Source organism: Cucurbita pepo, unplaced genomic scaffold (genome assembly GCF_057944985.1).
Source record: "Cucurbita pepo subsp. pepo isolate OVF unplaced genomic scaffold, ASM5794498v1 scafford_6, whole genome shotgun sequence".
In the NCBI taxonomy this organism is placed as follows: domain Eukaryota; kingdom Viridiplantae; phylum Streptophyta; class Magnoliopsida; order Cucurbitales; family Cucurbitaceae; genus Cucurbita; species Cucurbita pepo.
The window spans coordinates 220,480-236,982 of NW_028257911.1; the positions used below are offsets into that span (position 1 = coordinate 220,480).

The 16,503-nt window shown below is 37.1% G+C and overlaps 1 long non-coding RNA gene across 2 annotated transcripts; it reads left to right on the forward strand.

The window, feature by feature from the left end:
- Positions 1 to 11,776: 11,776 nt before the first annotated feature.
- On the forward strand, positions 11,777 to 16,058 carry LOC147786083 (uncharacterized). 2 transcript variants are annotated; one of them, XR_015414874.1, is made up of 4 exons: positions 11,777 to 12,026; positions 12,106 to 12,187; positions 12,733 to 12,811; positions 15,858 to 16,058. It is a non-coding gene; the product is annotated as an uncharacterized LOC147786083 (long non-coding RNA). The 2 variants fall into 2 exon arrangements; XR_015414873.1 differs by having other exon boundaries at positions 11,779 to 12,026; positions 12,133 to 12,187.
- Positions 16,059 to 16,503: the final 445 nt, after the last annotated feature.

Here is a 16,503-nt window from a genome sequence, read left to right on the forward strand (position 1 = left end):
TAAGTGTCAAAATTTGGTGATCTCAAATTTGCATGAACATGCAAACATGACTCTTTAAATAGAGTGATCATGGTACATCGAAGGTCTTCTTCTTCTTGGTGAAAAACCTTGAGAAAAACCTCTCACAAACACTCTCTTCATATATACAAAATCCCTCCCAAGTTTAGTCACTCACCGGATTCCACAATCCCGTTCTAAGGCCGGAGGATAGTGGAGGAGACACTAGTGGTGGTTCAAAACTGGTTCGTGAGGAAAAAGAAGTTTGAACTACAAAAGGTCAGTATTCAAATTTATTAAGTTTTAATACTTATGAACATGCTAATTATTTACTATAATTGATGTTCTAAAAGTGCCTAAGATCCAAATTGCTTCCGCATGTGTTATATTTACACCATCAGGACAGTTACTCGGTTTTATAAACACGTGCTTCAAACGTCCCGAATTCGGAGTTTTTGAATTAGGGTTTGGATTTTAAGCACTTTTTTACTGTTTTATACCCTCCGTTTCTTCAACATTCTATTCTAAATCATCATCCCCAATCATTCCCAACAAAAATTTCGAAGAAGATAGACAATTACTCGGTTTTGTTTGGACGTACTTCAAACGTCCCAAATTTGAGATTTTCGAATTAGGGTTTCGATTTTAAGCACTTTTTTACTGTTTTATACACTTCGTTTCTTCGATATTTTATTTCAAATCATCATGCCTAATCATTCCCTACAGAAGTTTCGTAAAAGATGGACAGTTACTCGGTTTTATTAGGACGTGCTTCAAATGTTCCGAATTTGGGGTTTCCGAATTAGGGTTCGATTTTAAGCACTTTTTTATTGTTTTATACCCTCCGTTTGTTCGACATTCTATTATAAATGATCATGCCTAATCATTCCACACAAAAGTTTCGAAAAATATGGACAGTTACTCAATTTTATTAGCACATGCTTCAAACGTCCCAAATTCGAGGTTTTCGAATTAGGGTTTAGATATTAAGCACTTTTTTACTATTTTATACGCTCCGTTTCTTCGATATTCTATTCAATATCATCATGTCTCATCATTCCCCACAAAAGTTTCGTAAAAGATGAACAGTTACTCGGTTTTATTAGGACGTGCTTCAAACGTCCCGAATTTGGGGTTTACGAATTAAGGTTCAATTTTAAGCACTTTTTTATTCTTTTATACACTTCGTTTCTTCGACATGCTATTCTAAATCATCCTACCTAATCATTCGCCTCAAAAGTTTCGCAAAAGATGGACAGTTACTCGGTTTTATTAGCACATGCTTCGAACGTCCTGAATTCGGGGTTTCCAAATTAGGGTTTCGATTTTAAGCACTTTTTTACTTTTTTATACACTCCATTTCCTCGACACTCTATTCTAAATCATCATGCCTAATCATTCCCCACAAAAGTTTCGAAAAAGATGGACAGTTACTCAATTTTATTAGCACGTGCTTCAAACGTCCCGAATTTGTTGTTTTCGAATTAGGGAGTCGATTTTAAGAACTTTTTTACTATTTTATACACTTTGTTTCTTCGATATTCTATTCTAAATCCTCATGCCAATTCATTACTCCAAAAGTTTCGTAAAAGATGGCCAGTTGCTGGGGTTTATTAGGACGTTCTTCAAACCTTCTGAGTTCAGGGTTAACCAATTAGGGTTTCAATTTTAAGCACTATTCTACTTTTTTGTACACTCCGTTTCTTCGACATTCTATTCTAAATAATCATAACTAATCATAACTAATCATTCCCCACAAAAGATTCGAAAAAGATGGACAGTTACTCAATTTTATTAGCACGTGCTTCAAACGTCCTGAATTCGGGTTTCGTTTTATACACTCTATTTCTTCGACATCAAGTCTAAATCATCATAACTAATCATTCGCCACAAAAGTTTCGTAAAAGATGGAGAGTTACTCTGTTTTATTAAGCGTGCTTTAAATGTCCCAAATTCGAGTTTTTCGAAATAGGGTTTCGATTTTCAGCACTTTTTTACTGTATTATATACTCTGTTTCTTTGACATTCTATTCACTATAATCATGCCAAATCATTCCCCACAAAAGTTTCGAAAAAGATGGACAGTTACTCGGTTTTATTAGGATGTGCTTCAAACATCTCGAAATCGGGGTTTTCGAATTAGGGTTTCGATTTTAAGCACTTTTTTACTGTTTGATACACTCCGTTTCTTCGACATTCTATTCTAAATGATCTTGCCTAATCATTCCCCACAAAAGTTTCAAAAAAGATGGACAGTTACTCGATTTTATTAGCACATGCTTCAAACGTCCTCAATTCGGGGTGTCCGAATTAGGGTTTTGATTTAATCACTTTTTTTACTATTTTATACCCTCTGTTTCTTCGACATTCTATTCCAAATCATCATGCCTAATCAATCCCAACAAAAGTTTCGAAAAAGATGGACAGTTACTCGATTTCATAAACACGTGCTTCAAACGTCCCGAATTCGGGGTTTTCGAATTACGGTTTCAATTTTAAGCACTTTGTTACTGTTTTATACACTCCGTTTCTTTGACATTCTATTCTAAATCATCATGCCTAATCATTCCCCATGCAATTGTCGAAAAAGATGTACAGTTACTTGGTTTTATTAGCACGTGCTTCAATCGTCCCGAATTCGGGTTTCCGAATTAAGGTTTCAATTTTAAGCACTTTTTTTTACTGATTTATACACTTCGTTTCTTCGACATGCTATTCTAAATCATCCTACCTAATCATTCGCCTCAAAAGTTTCGCAAAAGATGGACAGTTACTCGGTTTTATTAGCACATACTTCAAACGTCCTGAATTCGGGGTTTCCATATTAGGGTTTCGATTTTAAGCACTTTTTTACTTTTTTATACATCCGTTTCTTCAACATTCTATTCTAAATCATCACACCTAGTCATTCCCCACAAATGTTTTGAAAAAGATGGACAGTTACTCGGTTCTATTAGCACGTGCTTCGAACATTCTGAATTCGGGCTTTCCGAATTAGGGTTTCGATTTTATTCACTTTTTTACCGTGTTAAAAACTCCGTTTCTTTGACATTCTATTCTAAAGCATCCGCAAAAGATGGACAGATACTCAATTTTATTAGCACGTGCTTCAAATATCCCAAATTCGGGGTTTCAGAATTAGGGTTTCGATTTTATTCACATTTTTACTATGTAAAAAACTCCATTTCTTCGACATTCTATTCTAAATCATCCTACCTAATCATTCCCCACAAAAGTTTCGCAAAAGATCGGCAGTTACTCGGTTTTATTAGCACGTGCTTCAAATGTCCCGAATTCAGAGTTTCTGAATTAGGGTTTCTATTTTAGGCTATTTTTTACTATTTTATACACTCCGTTTCTTTCACATTCTATTCTAAATCATCATGCCTAATCATTCCCCACTAAAGCTTCGAAAAAGATGGACAGTTACTCGGTTTTGTTAGGACGTGTTTCAAACGTCTTGAATTCAGCGTTTCAGAATTAGGGTTTCGATTTTAAGCAATTTTTTACTGTTTTATACTTTCGTTTGTTTGACATTCTATTCTTAATCATCATGCTTAATCATTCCCACAAAAGTTTCAAAAAAGATGGTCAGTTACTCGATTTTATTAGCATGTGTTTCGAACGTCCCTAATTAGGGTTTCGATTTTAAGCACTTTTTTACTATTTTCAACATCCGTTTCTTTGAAATTCTATTCTCAATTATCATGCCGAATCATTCCCCACAAAAGTTTTGAAAAAGATGGACATTTACTCGGTTTTATTTGCACGTGTTTCAAACGTCCCGAATTCGGGGTTTCTGAATTAGGGTTTCGATTCGATTTTAGGCACTTTTTTACTGTTTTATACATCTGTTTCTTCAACATTCTATACTATATTATCATGCCTAATCATTCCCCACAAAAGTTTCGAAAAAGATGGACAGTTACTCAATTTTATTAGCACGTGCTTCAAACGTCCCGAATTCGGGGTTTCCGAATTAGGGATTCGATTTTAAGAACTTTTTAACTGTTTTATACACTCTGTTTCTTCGACATTCTATTCTGAATCATCATGTCAAATCATTCCCCACAAATATCAAAAAAGATGGATAGTTACTCGGTATTATTAGCACGTGCTTCAAACGTCCCGAATTCGAGGTTTTTGAATTAGAGTTTCGATTTTAAGCCAATTTTTACTATTTTATACACTCAGTTTCTTCGATATTCTGTTCAATATCATCATGCCTCATCATTCCCAACAAAAGTTTCGTAAAAGATAGACAGTTACTCGGTTTTAATAGGACATGCTTCAAACGTCCCCAATTTGGGGTTTCCGAATTAGGGTTCGATTTTAAGCACTTTTTTATTCTTTTATACCCTTCGTTTGTTCGACATTCTATTCTAAATGATCATGCCTAATCATTCCACACAAAAGTTTCGAAAAAGATGGACAGTTACTCAATTTTATTAGCACGTGCTTCAAACGTCCCGAATTCGGGATTTCCGAATTAAGGTTCGATTTTAAGCACTTTTTTACTGTTTCATACATACGTTTCTTCGACATTCTATTCTAAATCATCATTCCTAATCAATCCCCACAAAAGTTTCGAAAAAGATGGATAGTCTCTCGGTTTTATAAACACGTACTTCAAACGTCCCAAATTCGGGGTTTTCGAATCAGGGTTTCGATTTTAAGCACTTTTTTACTGTTTTATACACTCTATTTCCTCGACACTCTATTATAAATCATCATGCCTAATCATTCTGCTCAAAAGTTTCGAAAAAGATGGACAGTTACAAAATTTTATTAGCACGTGCTTCAAACGTCCCGAATTCGTGGTTTTCAAATTAGGGTTTCGATTTTAAGCACTTTTTTACTATTTTATACACTCCGTTTCTTCGACATTCTATTCTAAATCATCATGCCTAATCATTCCCCACGCAATTGTTGAAAAAGATGTACAGTTACTCGGTTTTATTAGCACGTGCTTCAATCGTCACGAATTCGGGTTTCCGAATTAAGGTTTCAATTTTAAGCACTTTTTTTTTACTGATTTATACACTTCGTTTCTTCGACATGCTATTCTAAATCATTCTACCTAATCATTCCCCTCAAAATTTTCGCAAAAGATGGACAGTTACTCGGTTTTATTAGCACATGCTTCAAACGTCCTGAATTCGGGGTTTCCAAATTAGGGTTTCGATTTTAAGCACTTTTTTACTTTTTTATATATCCGTTTCTTCAACATTCTATTCTAAATCATCACACCTAGTCATTCCCCACGAATGTTTTGAAAAAGATGGACAGTAACTCGATTTTATTAGCACGTGCTTCAAACGTCCAAAATTCAAGTTTTTTGAATTATGTTTCGATTTAATCACTTTTTTACTTTTTTATACACTCCGTTTCTTCGATATTCTATTCTAAATCATCATGCCTAATCATTCCCCACAAAAGTTTCGAAAAAGATGGACAGTTACTCGGTTCTATTTGCACGTGCTTCGAACATTCTGAATTCGGGCTTTCCGAATTAGGGTTTCGATTTTATTCACTTTTTTACCGTGTTAAAAACTCCGTTTCTTTGACATTCTATTCTAAAGCATCCTGCCTAATCATTCCCAAAAAAAATTTCGCAAAAGATGGACAGTTACTCAATTTTATTAGCACGTGCTTCAAATATCCCGAATTCGGGGTTTTCGAATTAGGGTTTCGATTTTATTCACTTTTTTACTATGTTAAAAACTCCATTTCTTCGACATTCTATTCTAAATAATCCTACCTAATCATTCCCCACAAAAGTTTCGCAAAAGATGGGCAGTTACTCGGTTTTATTAGCACGTGCTTCAAATGTCCCGAATTCGGAGTTTCTGAATTGGGGTTTCTATTTTAGGCTATTTTTTACTATTTTATACACTCTGTTTCTTTCACATTCTATTCTAAATCATCATGCCTAATCATTCCCCACTAAAGCTTCGATAAAGATGGACAGTTACTCGGTTTTGTTAAGACGTGTTTCAAACGTCTTGAATTCAGCGTTTCAGAATTAGGGTTTCGATTTTAAGCAATTTTTTTACTGTTTTATACTTTCGTTTGTTCGACATTCTATTCTTAATCATCATGCTTAATCATTCCCACAAAAGTTTCAAAAAAGATGGACAGTTACTCGATTTTATTAGCATGTGCATCAAACGTCCCTAATTAGGGTTTCGATTTTAAGCACTTTTTTACTATTTTCTACATCCGTTTCTTTGAAATTCTATTCTAAATTATCATGCCTAGTCATTCCCCACAAAAGTTTTGAAAAAGATGGACAGTTACTCGGTTTTATTTGCACGTGTTTCAAACGTCCCGATTTCGGGGTTTCTGAATTAGGGTTTCTATTTTAGGCACTTTTTTACTGTTTTATACATCTGTTTCTTCAACATTCTATACTATATTACCATGTCTAATCATTCCCCACAAAAGTTTCGAAAAAGATTGACAGTTATTCGTTTTTATTAGCACGTGCTTCAAACATCCCGAATTCGGGGTTAACGAATTAGGGTTTCGATTTAATCACTTTTTTACTATTTTATACACTCGTTTCTTTGACATTCTATTCTAAATCGTCATGCCTAATCATTCCCCACAAAAGATTTGAAAAAGATGGACAGTTACTCGGTTTTATTAGCACGTGCTTCAAACGTCCCGAATTCGGGGTTTCCAAATTAGGGATTCGATTTTAAGAACTTTTTAACTGTTTTATACACTCTGTTTCTTCGACATTTTATTCTAAATCATCATGTCAAATCATTCCCCACAAAAATATCAACAAAGATGGATAGTTACTCGGTATTATTAGCACGTGCTTCAAACGTCCCGAATTCGAGGTTTTTGAATTAGGGTTTCGATTTTAAGCCAATTTTTACTATTTTATACACTCTGTTTCTTCGATATTCTATTCAATATCATCATGCCTCATCATTCCCAACAAAAGTTTCATAAAAGATAGACACTTACTCGGTTTTATTAGTTCATGCTTCAAACGTCCCGAATTTGGGGTTTCCGAATTAGGGTTCGATTTTAAGCACTTTTTTATTCTTTTATACCCTTCGTTTGTTCGACATTCTATTCTAAATGATCATGCCTAATCATTCCACACAAAAGTTTCGAAAAAGATGGACAGTTACTCAATTTTATTAACACGTGATTCAAACGTCCCGAATTCGGGATTTCCGAATTAAGGTTCGATTTTAAGCACTTTTTTACTGTTTCATACATACGTTTCTTCGACATTCTATTCTAAATCATCATTCCTAATCAATCCCCACAAAAGTTTCGAAAAAGATGGACAGTCTCTCGGTTTTATAAACACATGCTTCAAACGTCCCGAATTCGGGGTTTTCGAATTAGGGTTTCGATTTTAAGCACTTTTTTATTGTTTTATACACTCCGTTTCTTCGACATTCTATTCTAAATGATCATGCCTAATCATTCACCACAAAAATTTCAAAAAAGATGAACAGTTACTCAATTTTATTAGCACGGGCTTCAAACGTTTCGAATTTGAGATTTTTGAATTAGCGTTTCGATTTTAAGCACTTTTTTACTATTTTATACACTCTGTTTCTTCGATATTCTATTCAATATCATCATGCCACATCATTCCCCACAAAAGTTTCGTAAAAGATTGATAGTTACTCGGTTTTATTAGAACGTGCTTCAAACGTCCTGAATTCGAGGTTTTCGAATTAGGGTTTCGATTTTAAGCACTTTTTTACTATTTTATAAAATCCGTTTCTACGATATTCTATTCAATATCATCATGCCTCACCATTCCGCACAAAAGTTTCGTAAAAGATGGACAGTTACTTGGTTTTATTAGGACGTGCTTTAAACGTCCCGAATTCGAGGTTTTCGAATTAGGGTTCGATTTTAAGCACATTTTTTAATGTTTATACACTCCATTTCCTCGACACTCTATTCTAAATCATCATGCCTAATCATTCCGCACAAAAGTTTCGAAAAAGATGGACAGTTACTCAATTTTATTAGCACGTGCTTCAAACGTCCCGAATTCGTTGTTTTTGAATTAGGGTTTCAATTTTAAGCACTTTTTTACTATTTTATACACTTCGTGTCTTCGATATTCTATTCAATATCATCATGCCTCATCATTCCCCAAAAAAGTTTCGTAAAAGATGGACAGTTACTCGGTTTTATTAGGACATGCTTCAAACGTCCCGAATTCGGGGTTTCCGAATTACGGTTCGATTTTAAGCACGTTTTTATTCTTTTATACCCTTTGTTTGTTCGACATTCTATTTTAAATGATCGTGCCTAATCATTCCACACAAAAGTTTCGAAAAAGATGGACAGTTACTCAATTTTATTAGCACGTGCTTCAAACGTCCCGAATTCGAGGTTTTCGAATTAGGGTTTCGATTTTAAGCAGTTTTTTACTATTTTATACACTCCGTTTCTTTAATATTCTATTCAATATCATCATGCCTCATCATTCCCCACAAAATTTTCGTAAAAGATGGACAGTTACTTGGTTTTATTAGGACGTGCTTCAAACGTCCTGAATTCGGGGTTTCAAAATTAGGGTTGGATTTTAAGCACTTTTTTACTGCTTTATACACTCTATTTCCTCGACACTCTATTTCCTCGACACTCTATTCTAAATCATCATGCCTAATCATTCTGCTCAAAAGTTTCGAAAAAGATGTACAGTTACAAAATTTTATTAGCACGTGCTTCAAACGTCCCGAATTCGTGGTTTTCAAATTAGGGTTTCGATTTTAAGCACTTTTTTACTATTTTATACACTATGTTTCTTCGATATTCTATTCAATATCATCATGCCTCATCATTCTCCACAAAAGTTTCGTAAAAGATGGACAATTACTCAGTTTTATTAGATCATGTTTCAAACGTCCCGAATTTGGGGTTTCCGAATTAGGGTAGGCACTTTTTTTTATTGTTTTATACCCTTCGTTTGTTCGGCATTCTATTCTAAATGATCATGCCTAATCATTCCACACAAAAGTTTCGAAAAATATGGAAAGTTACTCAATTTTATTAGCACGTGCTTCAAACGTCCCGAATTCGAGGTTTTCGAATTAGGGTTTCGATTTCAAGCACTTTTTTACTGATTCATACATACGTTTCTTCGAAATTCTATTCTAAATCATCATTCCTAATCAATCCCCACAAAAGGTTCAAAAAAGATGGACAGTTACTCAGTTTTATAAATACGTGCTTCAAACGTCTCGAATTCGGGGTTTTCGAATTAGGGTTTCGATTTTAAGCAGTTTTTTACTATTTGATACACTCCGTTTCTTCGACATTCTAATCTAAATGATCTTGCCTAATCATTCCCCACAAAAGTTTCGAAAAAGATGGACAGTTACTCGATTTTATTAGCACGTGCTTCAAACGTCCTCAATTTGGGGTGTCCGAATTAGGGTTTTGATTTAATCACTTTTTTTACTATTTTATACCCTCTGTTTCTTCGACATTCTATTCCAAATCATCATGCCTAATCAATCCCAACAAAAGTTTCGAAAAAGATGGAAAGTTACTCAATTTTATTAGCTCGTGCTTCAAATATCCCGAATTCGGGGTTTCCGAATTAGGGTTTCGATTTTATTCACTTTTTTACTATGTTAAAAACTCCATTTCTTCGACATTCTATTCTAAATAATCCTACCTAATCATTCCCCACAAAAGTTTCGCAAAAGATGGGCAGTTACTCGGTTTTATTAGCACGTGCTTCAAATGTCCCGAATTCGGAGTTTCTGAATTAGGGTTTCTATTTTAGGCTATTTTTTACTATTTTATACACTTCGTTTCTTTCACATTCTATTCTAAATCATAATGCCTAATCATTCCCCACTAAAGCTTCGAAAAAGATGGACAGTTACTCGGTTTTGTTAGGACGTGTTTCAAACGTCTTGAATTCAGCGTTTCAGAATTAGGGTTTCGATTTTAAGCAATTTTTTACTGTTTTATACTTCCGTTTGTTCGACATTCTATTCTTAATCATCATGCTTAATCATTCCCACAAAAGTTTCAAAAAAGATGGACAGTTACTCGATTTTATTAGCATGTGCATCAAACATCCCTAATTAGGGTTTCGATTTTAAGCACTTTTTTACTATTTTCTACATCCGTTTCTTTGAAATTCTATTCTAAATTATCATGCCGAGGCATTCCCCACAAAAGTTTTGAAAAAGATGGACAGTTACTCGGTTTTATTTGCACGTGTTTCAAACGTCCCAAATTCGGGGTTTCTTAATTAGGGTTTCTATTTTAGGCATTTTTTTACTGTTTTATACATCTGTTTCTTCAACATTCTATACTATATTACCATGTCTAATCATTCCCCACAAAAGTTTCGAAAAAGATTGACATTTACTCGGTTTTATTAGCACATGCTTCAAACATCCCGAATTCGGGGTTAACGAATTAGGGTTTCAATTTAATCACTTTTTTACTATTTTATACACTCGTTTCTTTGACATTCTATTCTAAATCGTCATGCCTAATCATTCCCCACAAAAGATTCGAAAAAGATGGACAGTTACTCGGTTTTATTAGCACGTGCTTCAAACGTCCCGAATTCGGGGTTTCCGAATTAGGGATTCGATTTTAAGAACTTTTTAACTGTTTTATACACTCCGTTTCTTTGACATTCTATTCTAAATCATCATGCCTAATCATTCCCCACAAAAGTTTCGAAAACAATGGACAGCTACTCGGTTTTATTAGCATGTGCTTCAAACGTCTCAAATTCGGCGTTTCTGAATGAGAATTTCAATTTTAAGCACTTTTTTCTTGTGTTAAAAACTCCGTTTCTTCGACATTTTATTAGCACGTGCTTCAAACATGCCGAATTCGGAGTTTTCGAATTAGGGTTTCGATTTAAGCACTTTTTTACTGTTTTATACACTCCGTTTCTTCAACATTCTATTCTAAATCATCATGCCTAGTCATTCCATGCAATAGTTTCGAAAAAGTTGGAAAGTTACTCGGTTGTATTAGGACGTGCTTCAAACGTCCCAAATTCGAATTTTTCGAATTAGGGTTTTGATTTAATCACGTTTATACTTTTTTATACACTCTGTTTCTTCGACATTCTATTTTAGATCATCATGCCTAATCATTCCCCACAAAAGTTTCGAAAAAGATGGACAATTACTCGATTTTATTAGCACGTGCTTAAGACGTCCCGAATTCGGGGTTTCCGAATTAGGGTTTTCCATTTTAAGCACTTGTTTACTGTGTTAAAAACTCCGTTTCTTCAACATTCTATTCTAAATCATCCCGCCTAATCATTCCCCACAAAAGTTTCGCAAAAGATGGAAAGTTACTCGGTTTTGTTAGCACGTGCTTCAAACGTCCCGAATTCGGGGTTTCCGAATTAGGGTTTCGATTTTAAGCAGTTTTTTACTGTTTTATACACTCCGTTTCTTTGACATTCTATTCTAAATCCTCATGCCAATTCATTACTCCAAAAGTTTCGTAAAAGATGGCCAGTTACTCGGGTTTATTAGGACGTTCTTCAAACGTTCCGACTTCGAGGTTAACCAATTAGGGTTTCAATTTTAAGCACTTTTTTACTACCTTATATACTCTATTTCTTCGACATTCTATTCTAAATCATTATGCCTAATCATTCCGCACAAAAGTTTCAAAAAAGATGGATAGTTACTGTAATAACCGAAGAAAGAGAAATATAAATAGAAAAAGAAAAAAAAAAGGAAAAGTTGAGAGGGGCAAATAGGTAAATTTGCCCCTCCAACGACCTAAGGGGTCCAAACGAAACCCCATCCATAGTCCTGCAAAAGAGAGATAGTGAGAGAAAGGGGTAGAGAGAACCTAGAGAGAGGAGAAAGGATGAACCGCCGGAAGACTCACTGAAAACTACCGTCGGAGTCTATTACGGTGAAGATCATGATGCAAGGAGGTGAAGATCATGCAGAGAGACTTTCTTGGAAGGGAAAAGAGAATGTGGGTGGCCGGAGTCCCATTTTTCATCAAGAAGTCGGAAAACCCGCAAGGTAAGGATCTTGAACGTTTTCTCAGATCTACGGTTTTTCTTTGTGAATCAAGATCTGAAATCTTGATATATTCATCTAGGAACAACTCTACACATGATCTGTGAAGAAGTTTGGCCGAGACCTCAACCCGAAGGCGGAGATCCGAGAGTCGTCCGAGAACGGTGAGCAAAATTCCGACCTTCTTAACTCGTCCAGTATTTAAGCGAAAATTACGAAAAAAATACGAGGACGTAGCCTGTAACACGATCTAAAACTTTGCCGAAGGAATCATGTCGATCCGATCTACAGATCAAAAGATATGAAAATCGGAAAAGAGGGTTGTGTTTCGGTTTTCGGAGGGCGGAGAGAAAGAAAATGAAAAAAAAAAAAAGTCGGCCAGCGAGCGGCGGACGGCGGCAACAGGCGCCGGACACGCGTCGACCATCGGCTGGAGCAACGCAGCTCCAGCAAGGCGTTGACACGTGTCGCCCGCAAGCCGGGCCGAACCGTGACGCGAGTCGAGCTGACCGGACCGGCCGACCCGCGACTACGTGGAGGCGGGCGCGCGTGTAGCCTGCGACTGGCGCCTTCCCACGTGCGTGGCCACGCACTCCCAGTGTGCTGCTAGCGCGTGAGCGCGCGTGGAACGGCCAATTTGGCCCGGTTATTTTCTGTTTTCCCGATTTTTGTCCCGGTTCCAGTTCTAATACTATTTTTACGTGAATAGGGACTTAATTTAGAGAAATCAGTATTTTTGGACACCTCACGGGCAAAGAAACGCTAGCGAAAGGGCACGCGTCAACCAGGTAAGTCACCACCCGGTATTTAGGAAGAAATACTTGTAGGGTTCGCTTGGATTGCATGTATGCATGTTACTAATTTTGCCTTAAATTAGCTCTCCATGAATGAGATTAATTAGATGGATTATTATGATGTGTTGGGTGAATTATCTGAGTGTTGCTTGTATGCCTTAAGCTTCCGTTGTACGCATGTGTAACACTCCTAATTTTCTTTAACCTAATTAGTGACGTCACCCATGCATACTTATCTCATTAAGCGGAAGCTCATCATAAATAACCTTGAAATAGTCTTTCATAAAAATTCATGAATCCAAAACAAAACCTAAACTCCGAAAATAAACATTCAATACTGAATTCAAAATAAATCCAAATAAAACGATACTCAATCCTATAACTTAAAACAGTCTAATAAAAGTAAACTCCTAAAAATATCCCGTCTCCAACTTCCATGGTGGCCTCAGCTCCGCCGTCAACCGTACATTGGCGCCTTGCCTTTACCTGAAAAATGTAGGTAGCACGTGGCTTGAGTATTTTATGAAATACTTAGTAAGTCACCCCACTGTTGGGGTTAGGAATGCAAACACATGCAACATATGAGCGGGACCTAACTAGTTTTTCATAAACTTTTCATAGCCTTTGGCGCTTTTCTATTCCGGGTAGGGTTGGATGTGTGGTACTCCTTCACACATGGCCCATGTACGTGTACATGAACCCACCAAGCGGGCTCTTATATGTACCCCCTGGGCCTGACTTGGTCGGGCACAACGTGTTACACGTAGCCGGACACCACAGAACAGAAAAGGGCCCGCATGATATCATGGCGAACATAAATATCGTATTTCATTCTTTTGTAACATAAAGGGGAAGAATCCCGATGCACGTGACATACATATATGCATGAGGTCCCTTAACGTATCTAACATGACATTACATAAGCAGTGCTAACATCGCATTTACGTTTCTTACATCACATGGCATCTCACATGACTTACATTACATGGCATATAACATAAACATTCCAGTTACATAAACATCTCATGACATGACTCGATAATTCTACGTGTATCTATGGCATCAATCAACATATTCATGGCATATAATACTAACATCTCATTCATGACATAACATAAACCGTCAACAGTCAACACAAGTTCATACATCACATAAAATATCACATAAAATATGGTGCATGCAGGGGCCACAGGGCACACACCATCATATTACACGTAGATAGCTAACTCCAACAGTAAGGTCACTTACCTCGATGGTCTTGGTTGAAGTCACTCACAACGAGCTAATCCCAGTGGTTAAATATGTCCTATGATAACCACACAAAAATTTAGAACCTTTCATAAGGTACCCTAGCTAAACCTCATGCTATTTATCAAAATAAACCCTCGACCTAATCTGTCTTCAACGTTTAGGAGCCATACTGACCTCGGATGGTAAAACTAAGGGCAGAAACGTCTTCGGAAGGGCCAAAAACCTTGGAATCGATATATTATAGTGATACCGATTCACCAAGCTGAGCTGCCGAGCCGACCAATTAAGCCGCCAAGCTGAGCTGCGGGATTTGACGGAGCCGAGCCGCGGGTTTTGACGGAGCCGAGCCGCCGTACACGTCAAGCCGAGCCAGAGCACGCGTGCGGAGCCGAGACCAAGGCTGCAGCACGCGTCCGCGTTGGGCCGAAACGCACAGGGCCTGCGTTCGTTCCGTGGGCTGGTCCAGAGGCCAAACGTGAACCCGACCCGTTTTCCTTCGTCTTCCTTACCCGAAATCTCACGAAAAACCTAATCGTTGCTGCGCCGCCAATGACGACGTCACAACCCAGATTCTGACGATGCGACGACACCCCTCGCCTATTCCGACCGACGCGCAACGATATTCAACACCGATAGCCTCGGTCGCTTCTCCCTCCGGCCACTCACCGAAGAAAATCCAGCGAACCACCTCACACGTTTTTCCTGGCTAACCCTCTCGATTTTTCCATACTCTCACACACCCTCAAAAACCCTAAACGTTTGGAGAGCAAACGTTGTTTCCAAGGAAGGAGGAGAGTTGTATATGGGAATATAAAAGGTCTCTATGACTTTTCCATTAAGGTAGTAATTTCCTTGCTATAAATCATACATTTTCCAGCGACAATAAATGCAGCTTAATATCTTTTCGTTTTGGCAGCAAAAATAAAAATCTTAGCTTAAAATCTAAAATAAATAAAACAAAAATTCGAATCCTTACAGTATGCATGCGTTTAATTTATGTTAGAATTGTGTATGTCGGGTTTCGGGTGCTTGATGGATGAATTCGCCCCATTGAGCGCGAACTTCGTGCTCTGGGTGCTTGATGGAGGTCATCGCCCCGTTGAGCCGGTATGCCTAGTTTGCATGAATTGCATACTATGATGTTAGAAGAAGATTGCATGCACCCTCTGTTAATTGCTAGGGCCCATTTCTATGATAAGATTAGAGAATTTCTGTTAGGAGCGATATGCCGCTCTAGATAGACTTAATTTTCCCCTAGAAACTTACCGGTTTACCACGGCAAGAAAGTACCTAGGAGGGTTCATAGATTGCTAGCGTGAGAACGGTATCTATAGCTTCGTTTGAGGACCAAGGGTCCCTGATCAGTCCTTACTGCTCTTAGCCATTTCACATGGGAAATGTGTCCCCACGTCGTACAGCCCATTAGCTGCATGGGAACGGGTTGGGTCGCGCCCCCCATAGGAGGACTATATGGGCGTAGGGGTATTCAGCACACCCCTAGGCTAGATACCATGTAGTCCTAGATAGCCATGTAGAGGTAGCGCCTCATAGAGAGATACCGACAATATCAGCTTGGCATAAGGAACCTCTAGGTGACTAATGAAAGGACGATGAACCGGTGAAACCCAAGGGGCAAGCCCCAAGAGACTAAGGTTAGAACCCGATGTCCTAGAACCGAATTAGGAAACCATGGGAGTTCTGTTAAATTAAGATGCGAAGAGAGCCTACAAGTAGGTGGCTTACTGAGTATAATTTTTATACTCATCTCGTTCTCCTTTATTTTTCTCAGGTGTTCACTGGCTGCTGGTCGAGGTGGAGGAGCGTTTGAGAGCTGTACAGTCACAGAGGGGGTCGTTCCGGAGCGTCAGTCCCTTTTCGGTCTTTTAGAGTCTTTTGTATTTCATTTTATATTTGCAATTTCTTTTGTAATAATTAACAAACAAAATTTCTCTCTTTTGTTTTAATTCAAAGTATTTTTATCTTTTTACTTTGGTTCTCTTTTCTTTTATTTTCCTTTTGTTTGTTTTTGATTTCTTGTTTTTAGTCACGATTCGATTTTTCGAAGCCTCGAAAATCGGGTCGTGACAGTTACTCGATTTTATTAGCACGTGCTTCGAAAGTCCCGAATTAGGATTTTGATTTTATGCGCTTTTTTGTTGTTTTATACATCCGTTTCTTTGACATTCTATTCTTTTCTTTCTAATTTCATTTGTTATCTCTTGTTAGGTAAATTATTCCTTGTAAATTTTCTATTAATGTAATTTAGTTAGGGAAATTAATTTTTCTAGTAAAAATTATATGTATTTAAGTTAGGATATTCATGTAAATAGTAGGCATACACATGACATTCAATTTGTAAGGGAAGAGGAGTTACTCAATCATTTAAGAGTGAATACTGAAGGAAGGGAGGGAGAGGATAAAAGAACTTGAGAGAA